An 11,400-nucleotide genomic window follows, 5' to 3' on the forward strand; every position below is an offset into this window, starting at 1 on the left:
TTTATCCAATGTCAAATTTGCAGGAAAGCTCCAGAATGGATGGGATCCGAATCCCAGTGAGCATAGTGTGTCATAACTAAATTGCCTTAGGAGGTTATTATGGTTCAAGAGTTTTCAAGTCTGGTTAAGAGTATCCGGGACACTGGAGGGAACCCTTATCCACAGTGGCCTGCCATTACCAGGAAAACTCAGATACTATTGAATGCTGTAAATACATCTATTAAGGAAGATTAATCTCGGCCACTGTGTCAAATAGATAACTTGTTATTAGACTGTATGCGGTGAATATTTTCCTTGTACTGGACGAGAAAAAGCTTTTCTGCTTTCTGGTTAAAACTATTATTTTCTTTAATAGTTGTACTGTTTCCAATAGAATACAATGTTTTTATCTATGCCTTCAGGGTTCTATGATATCATAAGAAGAATGCCAAAATATTTACAATAGAACATGTAAGATTTCGAGTTCATACAAAAATTTACAGCAATGGCATCGCTTCATGTCTCACATTGATATGTATTTTTATTTTTATTTTTAATGATATTTTAAAATATTTTTAATATAGTTGTTTATTGGTTTTGCTAGTATAATATATATATATATATATATATATATATATATATATATATATATATATAGATATATATATTATTTTTACTAGTATAAAAGTATATATATACATTATTTTAGTATAAAATTAAGTTTGAAACATTATTTTGAATATTAAGGTAGATGTATTGATTGTATTCTAAGTAGCTGAGAGGGTTTAACAATAATCTCTTTACCCAGTTTCAAACTCATTGACATGATGCATTTTGGGAGCCACTTTTATGATTTTCTATTGGGAACTATGTATACAATGTTTATCTTGACTATGTAATTTTTTCTTGATTTTGATTTTTTACTACTTTCATATAAAGTTGATTAGTGTTTTTTTAGTTTTAAGAAATAGCTTGAGTAGTTTTCTGGTGTACATAGTTTTTTTAGGAATGGGATCACAAGACCTGTACATACTGAACTTTTCCTGGGAACTAGGTAACATCAGTTATGTAATCAAAATCATGGGTTAGTGATGTATCGCCAGTTTCAGTTTTTGTTTATTTGGACATTTAATAGATCCACTTACAATGGAAATGTGTTTAAAATGAAGAAGGGAAGATCTACGAGAAGAGTCTGCTTTGTATTTAGAATGTCCATGGAATGAAGCAGGGGTCATTCTGGCATGTGGGGCTACTTTCGTCTGGCAAGATGGGAGAGTTGCACCCATGTGGTGGAGATTGTAAAGACCATGTTTTCTATCAAAGCGAAAATTTTCAAATTCTCAAAGACACTAAGATAGAAGGTATCCCTTACACGTCTCTAGCAACTACCTTTTGGGGCTATTTTTTCCAGATTTGGTGTATTCAAACTTCACTGCGAGTGCAAGGGATAAAGTTTCCATATCTGGAGATGGAAATGCTAAAGGCGTTTAAAGTTTTCTCTCTGGTAAAAAAATGTTTGTGTTTTGTGACTAGAATTTGATTGTGTACTCTTTGATCAGTTGTTAATGTACTAATGTACTATCCTACATTAGATGTGCAGTCACTTTTGTAAAGAAGGATGATATGGGACATATATCATCGAGGTAGTGGATGACCCTCTAACTCTAAACAAGATCCTAAATTTGAGGCTTCTTGCCAACACATACTCCACTAATGAGCATATAGATCTGTGGGAGAAGAAAATTAGCAAGTCTTTGGAGAAGAACTATATACCAGAGAAAGAGGTGTTGAAAAAAATTGCAGTTAAGGATTTGCAATATTTTTCCTTCTTCCCTTTGCATTTTTAGACTTATGGTATCCTGTATTTGAGGATTTATACCAAAATCTACTCCATTAACGAAATTGTATCTCTGTGGGAAAAGAAATTTGGCAAACTCTGCAGAATACCTATATTCCAGAGGAAGAGGTGCTAAAAGAAATTGTAGGTTAACATGGAATATTTTTCCTTGTTCCCCAGCCCTCAACATTAAAGTTTAAATCTTGTACTCTAATGATTACAAGATGCCTCAGACTGTAGCTGCACTCCCTGGACATGTTGTCAATGAAGCAGGGGTCATTCTGGCTTGTGGGACTACTTTCCTCTGGCAAGATGGGAGATTTGCAAATATTGAATGTTCGTTTCTCTCTGATATGTCAATGGATATAATCATCCATGGATCCAGAGGATGTCTGAGCCTACATGATTTTGAGATTCCTTACGAGGAAAACTGTGCATCTTTTCAATCTTCATCCAATGCCAAATTTGCAGGAAAGCTCCAGAATGGATGGGATCCGAAGCCCAGTGAGCATAGTGTGTCATAACTGAATTTCCTCAGGAGGTTCTTATGGTTCAAGAGTTTTCAAGGCTGGTTAAGAGTATTTGTGACACTGGAGGGAACCCTGATCCACAGTGGCTTGCCATTACTAGGAAAACTCAGATACTAGTGAATGCCGTAAATACATCTATGAAGGAAGCTTAATCTTGGCCACCGTGTCAAATAGATAACTTGTTATTAAACTGTATGCATTGAATATTTTCCTGGTACTGGATGAGAAAAAGCTTTTCTGCTTTCTGGTTAAAACTATTATTTTCTTTAATAGTTGTACTGTTTCCAATAGAATACAATGTTTTTCTCTATGCCATCAGGGTTCTATGATATCATAAGAAGAATGCCAAAATATTTACAATAGAACATGTAAGATTTCGAGTTCATACAAAAATTTATAGCAATGGCATCGATTCATGTCTCACATTGATATGAATTTTTATTTTTATTTTTAATGATATTTTAAAATATTTTTAATATAGTTGTTTATTGGTTTTGTTAGTAACATATATATAAATATATTATTTTTACTTGTATAAAAGTATATATATACATTATTTTGGTATAAAATTAAGTTTGAAACATTATTTTGAATATTAAGGTAGATGTATTGATTGTATTCTAAGTAGCTGAGAGGGTTTAACAATAATCTCTTTACTCAATTTCAAACTCATTGACATGATGCATTTTGGGAGCCACTTTTATGATTTTCTATTGGGAACTATTTATACCATGTTTATCTTGACTGTGTAATTTTTTCTTATTTTGATTTTTTACTAGTTTCATATAAAGTTGATTAGTGTTTTTTTCGTTTTAAGAAATAGCGTGAGCAGTTTTCTGGTGTACATAGTTTTGCTAGGAATGGGATCACAAGACCTGTACATACTGAACTTTTCCTGGGAACTAGGTAACATCAGTTATGCAACCAAAATCATGGGTTAGTGCCGTATCGCCAGTTTCAGTTTGTGTTTATTTGGGCGTTTAATAGATCCACTTACAATGGAAATGTGTTTAAAATGAAGAAGGGAAGATCTACGAGAAGAGTCTGCTTTGTATTTGGAATCTAGCAATTTTGTACTATGTAATATTGCCCATGGAATGAAGCAGGGGTCATTTTGGCCTGTGGGGCTACTTTCCTCTAGCAAGATGGGAGAGTTGCAACTATTGAATGTTCGTTTCTCTTTCATATGTCAATGGATATAATCGTCCATGGATCCAGAGGATGTCTGAGCCTACGTGATTTTGTGATTTCTTACAAGGAAAAAAGTGCATCTTTTCAATATTCATCCAATGTCAAATTTGTAGGAAAGCTCCAGAATGGATGGGATCCGAAGCCCAGTGAGCATAGTGTGTCACAACTGAATTGCCTCAAGAGGTTCTTATGGTTCAAGAGTTTTCAAGGCTGGTTAAGAGTATCTGGGACACTGGAGGGAACCTTGATCCACAGTGGCCTGCCATTACCAGGAAAACTCATATACTAGTGAATGTTGTAAATACATCTACCAAGGAAGCTTAATCTCGGCCACTGTGTCAAATAGATAACTTGTTATTAGACTGTATGTAGTGAATATTTTCCTTGTATTGGATGAGAAAAAGCTTTTCTGCTTTCTGGTTAAAACTATTATTTTCTTTAATAGTTGTACTGTTTCCAATAGAATAGAATGTTTTTATATACGCCTTCAGGGTTCTATGATATCATAAGAAGAATGCTAAAATATTTAGAATAGAACATGTAAGGTTTCGAGTTCATACAAAAATTTACAGAAATGGCATCGCTTCATGTCTCACATTGATATTAATTTTTATTTTTATTTTTAATGATATTTTAAAATATTTTTAGTATAGTTGTTTATTGGTTTTGTTAGATATATATATATATATATATATTATTTTTACTAGTATAAAAGTATATATATATACATTATTTTGGTATAAAATTAAGCTTCAAACATTATTTTGAATATTAAGGTAGATGTATTGATTGTATTCTAAGTAGCTGGGAGGGTTTAACAATAATGTCTTTACCCCGTTTCAAACTCATTGACATGATGCATTTTGGGAGCCACTTTAATGATTTTCTATTGGGAACTATTTATACAATGTTATCTTGACTGTGTAATTTTTTCTTGATTTTGATTTTTTACTACTTTCATATAAAGTTGATTAGTGTTTTTTCGCTTTAAGAAATAGCCTGAGCAGTTTTCTGGTGTACATAGTTTTGATAGGAATGGGATCACAAGACCTGTACATACTGAACTTTTCCTAGGAACTAGGTAACATCAGTTATGTAGCCAAAATCATGGGTTAGTGTTGTATCGCCAGTTTCAGTTTGTGTTTATTTGGGCGTTCAATAGATCCACTTACAATGGAAATGTGTTTAAAATGAAGAAGGGAAGATCTACGAGAAGAATATGCCTTGTATTTGGAATCAACAATTTTGTACTATGTAATATTGTCCATGGAATGAAGCAAGGGTCATTCTGGCTTGTGGGGATACTTTCCTTTGGCAAGATGGGAGAGTTGTAACTATTGAATGTTCGTTTCTCTCTGATATGTCAATGGATATAATCGTCCATGGATCCAGAGGATGTCTGAGCCTGTGTGATTTTGTGATTCCATACGAGGAGAACTGCGTTAGAAAATTATATATTACGGAGCAATGGAACACATAAAATATTGCAGAAATATAAACACAGAAAACACACAAAACAAGAGAGAACACAGATATACATGGTTCACCCAGTTTGGGCTACATCCACCCCGAACAGCCAGTCCTTCCTTTCTATTATCCAGCAAAATGAAGAGACACAACCTACAGCAAATCCGCTGTAATATCCTCTGTTTTCTCTCACAGTCTCGCCTCTCTGTTTCTTGCTGACAGTATACACATCTATTTCACAGCCTCAAATACAATACCCTCATACAAAGAGAGGGGTTTCCTTCTAGGGCAAAAAACCATAAACTAAACATAAGTTCTACCGTCAGATCATCCGTCTAATGAATGGCCCAGATTGACTAGAAATTACTATACTTTTACAAGGCAATTTTACAGCTGTTTTTAGCTTCGGGGGCGCTGCCCCCGAAACCCCCTGCCAGGGGGGGCTCCCAAAGGTCGCAGCCGCCCCCCCCTGGACCCCCCCTGCAGCGAATATTTTATGGGCGGCGTTGCCGCCCCCATTTCGAACTGGGGTCCTATGTGGCGATACATTTGAATATAGAAGATAATCAGGCTCCACACCCAACAAACTGTGCATCTTTTCAATCTTCATCCAATGTCAAATTTGCAGGAAATATCCAGAATGGATGGGATCCAAAGCCCAGTGAGCATAGTGTGTCATAACTGAATTACCTCAGGAGGTTCTTATGGTTCAAGAGTTTTCAAGGCTGGTTAAGAGTATCCGGGACATTGGAGGGAACCCTGATCCACAGTGGCCTGCCATTACCAGGAAAACTCAAATACTAGTGAATATTGTAAATACATCTATCAAGTAAGCTTAATCTCGGCCACTGTGTCAAATAGATAACTTGTTATTAGACTGTATGTAGTGAATATTTTCCTTGTACTGGATGAGAAAAATCTCTTCTGCTTTCTGGTTAAAACTATTATTTTCTTTAATAGTTGTAATGTTTCCAATAGAATACAATGTTTTTATCTATGCCTTCAGGGTTCTATGATATCATAAGAAGAATGCCAAAATATTTACAATAGAACATGTAAGATTTCGAGTTCATACAAAAATTTACAACAATGGCATCACTTCATGTCTCACATTGATATGAATTTTTATTTTTATTTTTAATGATATTTTAAAATATTTTTAATATAGTTGTTTATTGGTTTTGTTAAATTCATTATTTTATGAGAGAAGTCATTGACTTGAGAAACTGCATGATTTGATATTTCATAATTTCAGAGTTTAATGAGAAGTCATTGACTTGAGACACTGCGTGATTTGATATTTCATAATTTCAGATTAAGAGAGGGTAGGATTTGATATTTATCATGTATATTAAGTTATGGTTAATTTTTATGATAAAGTTTATAATCATCTATTTATAATAAGCATCAAAATATGAATAAAACATGAATGATACAAGTTGTTAAAATTTCTAATCTGTTATGGAGATTTTTATTTTTAAATATGTAAATAGATTTTGATGTAATACCATGGTTTATCAATACACATGTCTAAAAACACTATAACTCACATTTTATATGATATCATGGCTAAGAAAGTCCCATAACAAATTACAGTTATGGTTCGCATAAAATCTCTAATGATGTCTAATCACACTAAGAAAATTCTGTGTTTGGTGTTCAAGCATCTCTTTAGGGATCCAATTTGGCATGGATGATATAGTTTTCGTTGATGCATCCAATTGGGTGTGGACGATATAGTTTTCTATGAGAAGCCTTTGCTACAATCTGAAGTATAATAGATTTCAAATTCAAATAGCCATCCAAAGTATTGTAAATTTGATGAGAGATTCTAGTGTTATGTTTAGTTGATCTTTACTCTACAGTCGAGATAAATTCTTGCTCCTTTGGGTTGTTTCCCATGGATGCTTGCTAATTTCATATTCATCAGAGATGATGAGCACATTTTGTATCTGTTTTGATTTTTTCCATTGGGAAATCAATTTCATTTTTCCATGTCACTAGATTGTGAACACTAAGCTTAATCTATTGAATAATTACTTCTTTTTGCTCGTGGGTATCCCAATAGGTCATCTGTCCAAGTGGTTTGTGATAACTGAGAAGGATGTAATAGTTTACTACATTTTTACCTGTTGCTACGCATATTTTGGCTTTTATTTTTTGTGATTCATTATAAGTAAACATTCTAACATGTTTGTTTTCTCCCAATAGAGGGATTCCACTCTTCATTTATGTGTTCTATATTTGGATTTATGTGTTCTATATTTGGATTCAGCAACGTAGGGGTTCTGTCATATATTTTTGTCATTCTTCATCCTAAAAGAAATGAAATGTGCTTGCCATCTTGTGTTCCAAAGAATCTTGTATTTCAGACAGAAAATTGCAGTAGGTTTTCATATAGGGCCTTATTGTTTTTGAATATGCCCAGATGCATGACCTAGTTTATGATCGCCTATCACCTTATCTTTCTGAAGGTTATGTACCTCAAAGTTGTAACATATGCAATTATGAAGGATTCTAGTGCAAATAGTATTTGACAGGACTTATGTTGCTCAGCACAATCCACTGCAAAGGCATAATCTTATTCTTGTATAAATTATTGAATAACATTTTTGGTTATGATAAAAAAGAAACACCAATAAAGAAACAAAATTGCATTAAATTTTGACTTCTTTCTTCTATGCTATTGTTTCTTATGCCATTGCCTTACGTCGTTTCCTTTGTAACATGTGGTGCAAATGCTAGTTTAAATTTAGATCACCTGATGTCATGGTGAGGTTAATGATTATTCACATTTATCAACTATTTTGAAATATTACGAATTTAACTTTAAGTTGGTTTCATTAAATGCTCATGAAAACTTTATAAAATATATTTGAATGCTAAATTGAGAGGTTATTTAATAATTTTGTTTGAATTTAAAAGAAATAATGTTGAATTATTTTTAGTTAGGGAAGATGCCATATGCTTTATTGGTATATTTAAATGTAATTAACTCAAGTTGTTTTTTTTTTTTTTTCTTTTATAATATGAATGCTAAGTTGGGAGGTTATTTAATAATTAAGTTTGAAATTTAAAAGAAATAATTTTGAATTATTTATAGTTAGGGAAGATGTCATATGCTTTATTGGTATATTTAAATGTAGTTAACTCAAAAAAAATTAAGTTTTTTTTTTTTTTTAAATATAAAGTAGTTATATGTAAATTTAATGGATTATGGTTATAGTTGGGAGATTTGTACCACTTAATATATCAATATATTTTAGCTAATTTAAAAATGGTTAGATCATGTTAAGCTATAAAGGATTTGTTATAGTATAGTTTTATTTTTAGTATGGTTACAAGAAAACATTTAAAGGACCTTCTTTATGGGAATAATAGAGTTTTTTATTTGGTTTTTAGATTTTTATCAACAACGGTAGTGGTAACCAAAATGATTAGTAGTAATTTCTCAATTGGATTTTATTTTTCCTAAATCTTTGTTCACGTGTAAATCTTCTTAAAGAAGTTTAATTGTTATTGGGCTATTCATTTTCAAACTTGGTGTATAAAGCCCTAATTATAATATCATTTTCAACTTCTAAATGAAACATATACTAATGTTCTCCCATAATTTTGAATTGTTTATATAAATGCAAATTTAATGAATCCAAATTAACATAATTTTTACTTGTACATATATCTTCAAAACTGATTCACTAATGCTATATGTTTAAACCACCACCTTCCAAGCTTGAGCATTTAAATGATTCCTAATGTATGAGTTGTAATCATGTATGTCATAACTTTTAGTTTGATGGAAAATTATCACAATTTAACAATTTATCCTTATTGAATAATACTTGAGGTAGTAGATCTCTAAACATTTTAGTTTGAACATTTAAAGAAATGAATATGAATTTGGATATCTCTCTAAGTTTTGATCGGAGTTTGTGATCAAGAACAAATCATAGTTAATTCAAAACGTAGTTCAAATAAAGGTCAATAATCATAAAACCTACCAAAATTTCTAATCTCGCTAGTTTAAGGGAATTTTCTAATTTTTAATCCAATTTAAGTTTCTAAGTTAATCATGTATACTCTTTTTACATTGCTAACATTTTGTAGGAAATTCTATTTGGCCTCCAAGAGACACAAGAAAAACAAGATAAGATTTCGGGAAAGATAAACTGCAAATTAGTCATAACTGATTGTCATACTAGAAGATCACGATGAGATAATAATTGACTCCGAGTGATGTTTAAGCTGAAAAACATTTAAGAACCCCATCTCCTTAAGGGAACCTAAGTGGGTTTGGTCTATTACGTTTACCCTTATGATGCATAGGAAAGATAAGGCCAATGAAAAGAGCATGTATGGAATATATCATGCTTTGGAAGGGATAAATTTGAATGATAAAATGGGAAAGGATATGTTATCCATGATACTATTCTTGATAGGGAATTTTGTTAGTTATAGGTGCATAACGATGTTTTTCACTGACATAATAGTTGTGGAAATCCAATTTATTTGTTTCAATAGTGTAGTTATGACTATCACCAATAAAAGGACAACAAAAAGTCATAGTTACATGGAGAAAATGGGATAAGAAATGATGTCAAGGGATGATGACAAGAATACCAATAATATACCAAGAATAATTTCTCTCCATCTCTCTCTCTCCCACACACACAAACACATATATATATTCCAAGGAAAACCTCACAAGATCCCCACACTCTTACCCAAAATATACAAATGGAGGGTGATGTAATCATGTGGTAACCATATGATACAATTACCATTAGTAACCTTGGGGGACACAATTGGGCTAGAAATATTGATATCATGATAAAATATTCTTGAAATAGTTTGTTTGAACTTATTGAACTAACCCACTAGGATTTTGTTTGTGTGTGTTTCTATAGTAAGGAACTAACTCAAAACACAATAGACAATATAAGTAAGTAAGTAAATAATGACACAAGTATATATAAATGAGTAACTTGAAACATAATAGTGTCCAAATGAATACATGACACTAAGTTCCTCTTAATATTCTAGTCTAAGTAACATGCTTTTGTGGACAATTTTGGGTAAAAAAATAGACACATGGATGTCTCGCTGGTGTAAAATGTGGACATTTCTTATGATTGTTTCTAGTTGTATATAAAAATGACAACTTTATCACTTTAATTAGCACTCAAATTTCCATTGGAATGAGGAAAAAACAAATGAGGGACTAAAAGATAAACTATTTTGGTGGCAACATGAATGGTATATTTTCTAAAACTCTTGTGGTGTAGTTATTTTTTTTATACCAATTACTAAATTAGATGAGCATTTTAGAACCATTTTTCAAGTTAGTTGAGGTTTAGATACTAATTATTTAAACATGACCTCGGATTAGTCACTTAAAGTGGATCAATTATGAGAACAATGGTTCAAGTTTTGACTTGGACTATACTATGCATAACTACAAAATGGTCACCAAATGTCAATTGTGATAGCATGGTAAACGCCTATATATAAGAACTTAATGAACCAAAATTAAATGGGAAAGTAGAAATGTAAAGTGTGTGAACATAATAAAACAAGGAATAGAAAGAGCAACCATAGAATTAAAACATTACAAACCCCAACTATGGTGAGGTATAGTTAACTATGCAATTTTGTTCTTATATAAATAAAGTTATATTAAGACAAGGATGAAAGTGTTGTAGATGGTCATTGTAGCTTGAGTTGTATAGACTGTTATGCTATACCTTGATCCTATAAATATAGTTAGTACATAATTAGGAATATATTTTACATGTTTTTTTTTTTGTCGGCTAACCCATGGGGGGGTTTGAACCAATGAAATTTTCACAAGGAGTTCCTTAATAATACACCAATTCACGGTTAATTCAAAGCCTTGTGCAAAAATGTAATGTATATGTTAAAATCCAAATTAATACATATCACAAATTTCATTTTTTATTTCCAAGTCAAGAAATAAAATAATTAATTGTTAGATAATTTGGACATACTATAACGATTATGGATTTTTGTACTAGTATAGTCAGGTTTTATCCCCAGACTTGTTGTGTGAGTGAATCTTGTCAATTATGAGATGGTGATGCATCTTCTATGTTATTGCATTGTAGATGCCACAAATACCTTTCTAAAAGATGAAATTGTGAGATGATGGGGATTAAATAAAGGTCAATATTTAGGAAGATGTGACTAGTAAAGAAGGTTGATCACTAAATCTATTGTGAGACTGTCAATAATCACCAATAATGATGTTAAACATATGTCACATACTAAGCCTACATTAATACATGGAATATACTTGCTATAAGATCTTATCACTTACAAAGGTAATGCAAGGTCAATTCTAAGGTTATGATGATTTTGAAAGAACTAAACCCTTCA

The 11,400-nt window shown here is 31.9% G+C and overlaps 1 pseudogene; it reads left to right on the plus strand.

Moving 5' to 3' along the window:
* Positions 1 to 2,040: 2,040 nt before the first annotated feature.
* Positions 2,041 to 5,837, plus strand: LOC149180988 (putative oxidoreductase At4g09670; annotated as a pseudogene).
* The last annotated feature ends 5,563 nt before the right edge of the window (positions 5,838 to 11,400 follow it).

The sequence above is a fragment of the Pinus tabuliformis genome, chromosome 3_2, assembly GCF_031772625.1.
Source record: "Pinus tabuliformis cultivar Carrire ecotype Pingquan chromosome 3_2, CPIR1, whole genome shotgun sequence".
Taxonomy (NCBI): Eukaryota; Viridiplantae; Streptophyta; class Pinopsida; order Pinales; family Pinaceae; genus Pinus; species Pinus tabuliformis.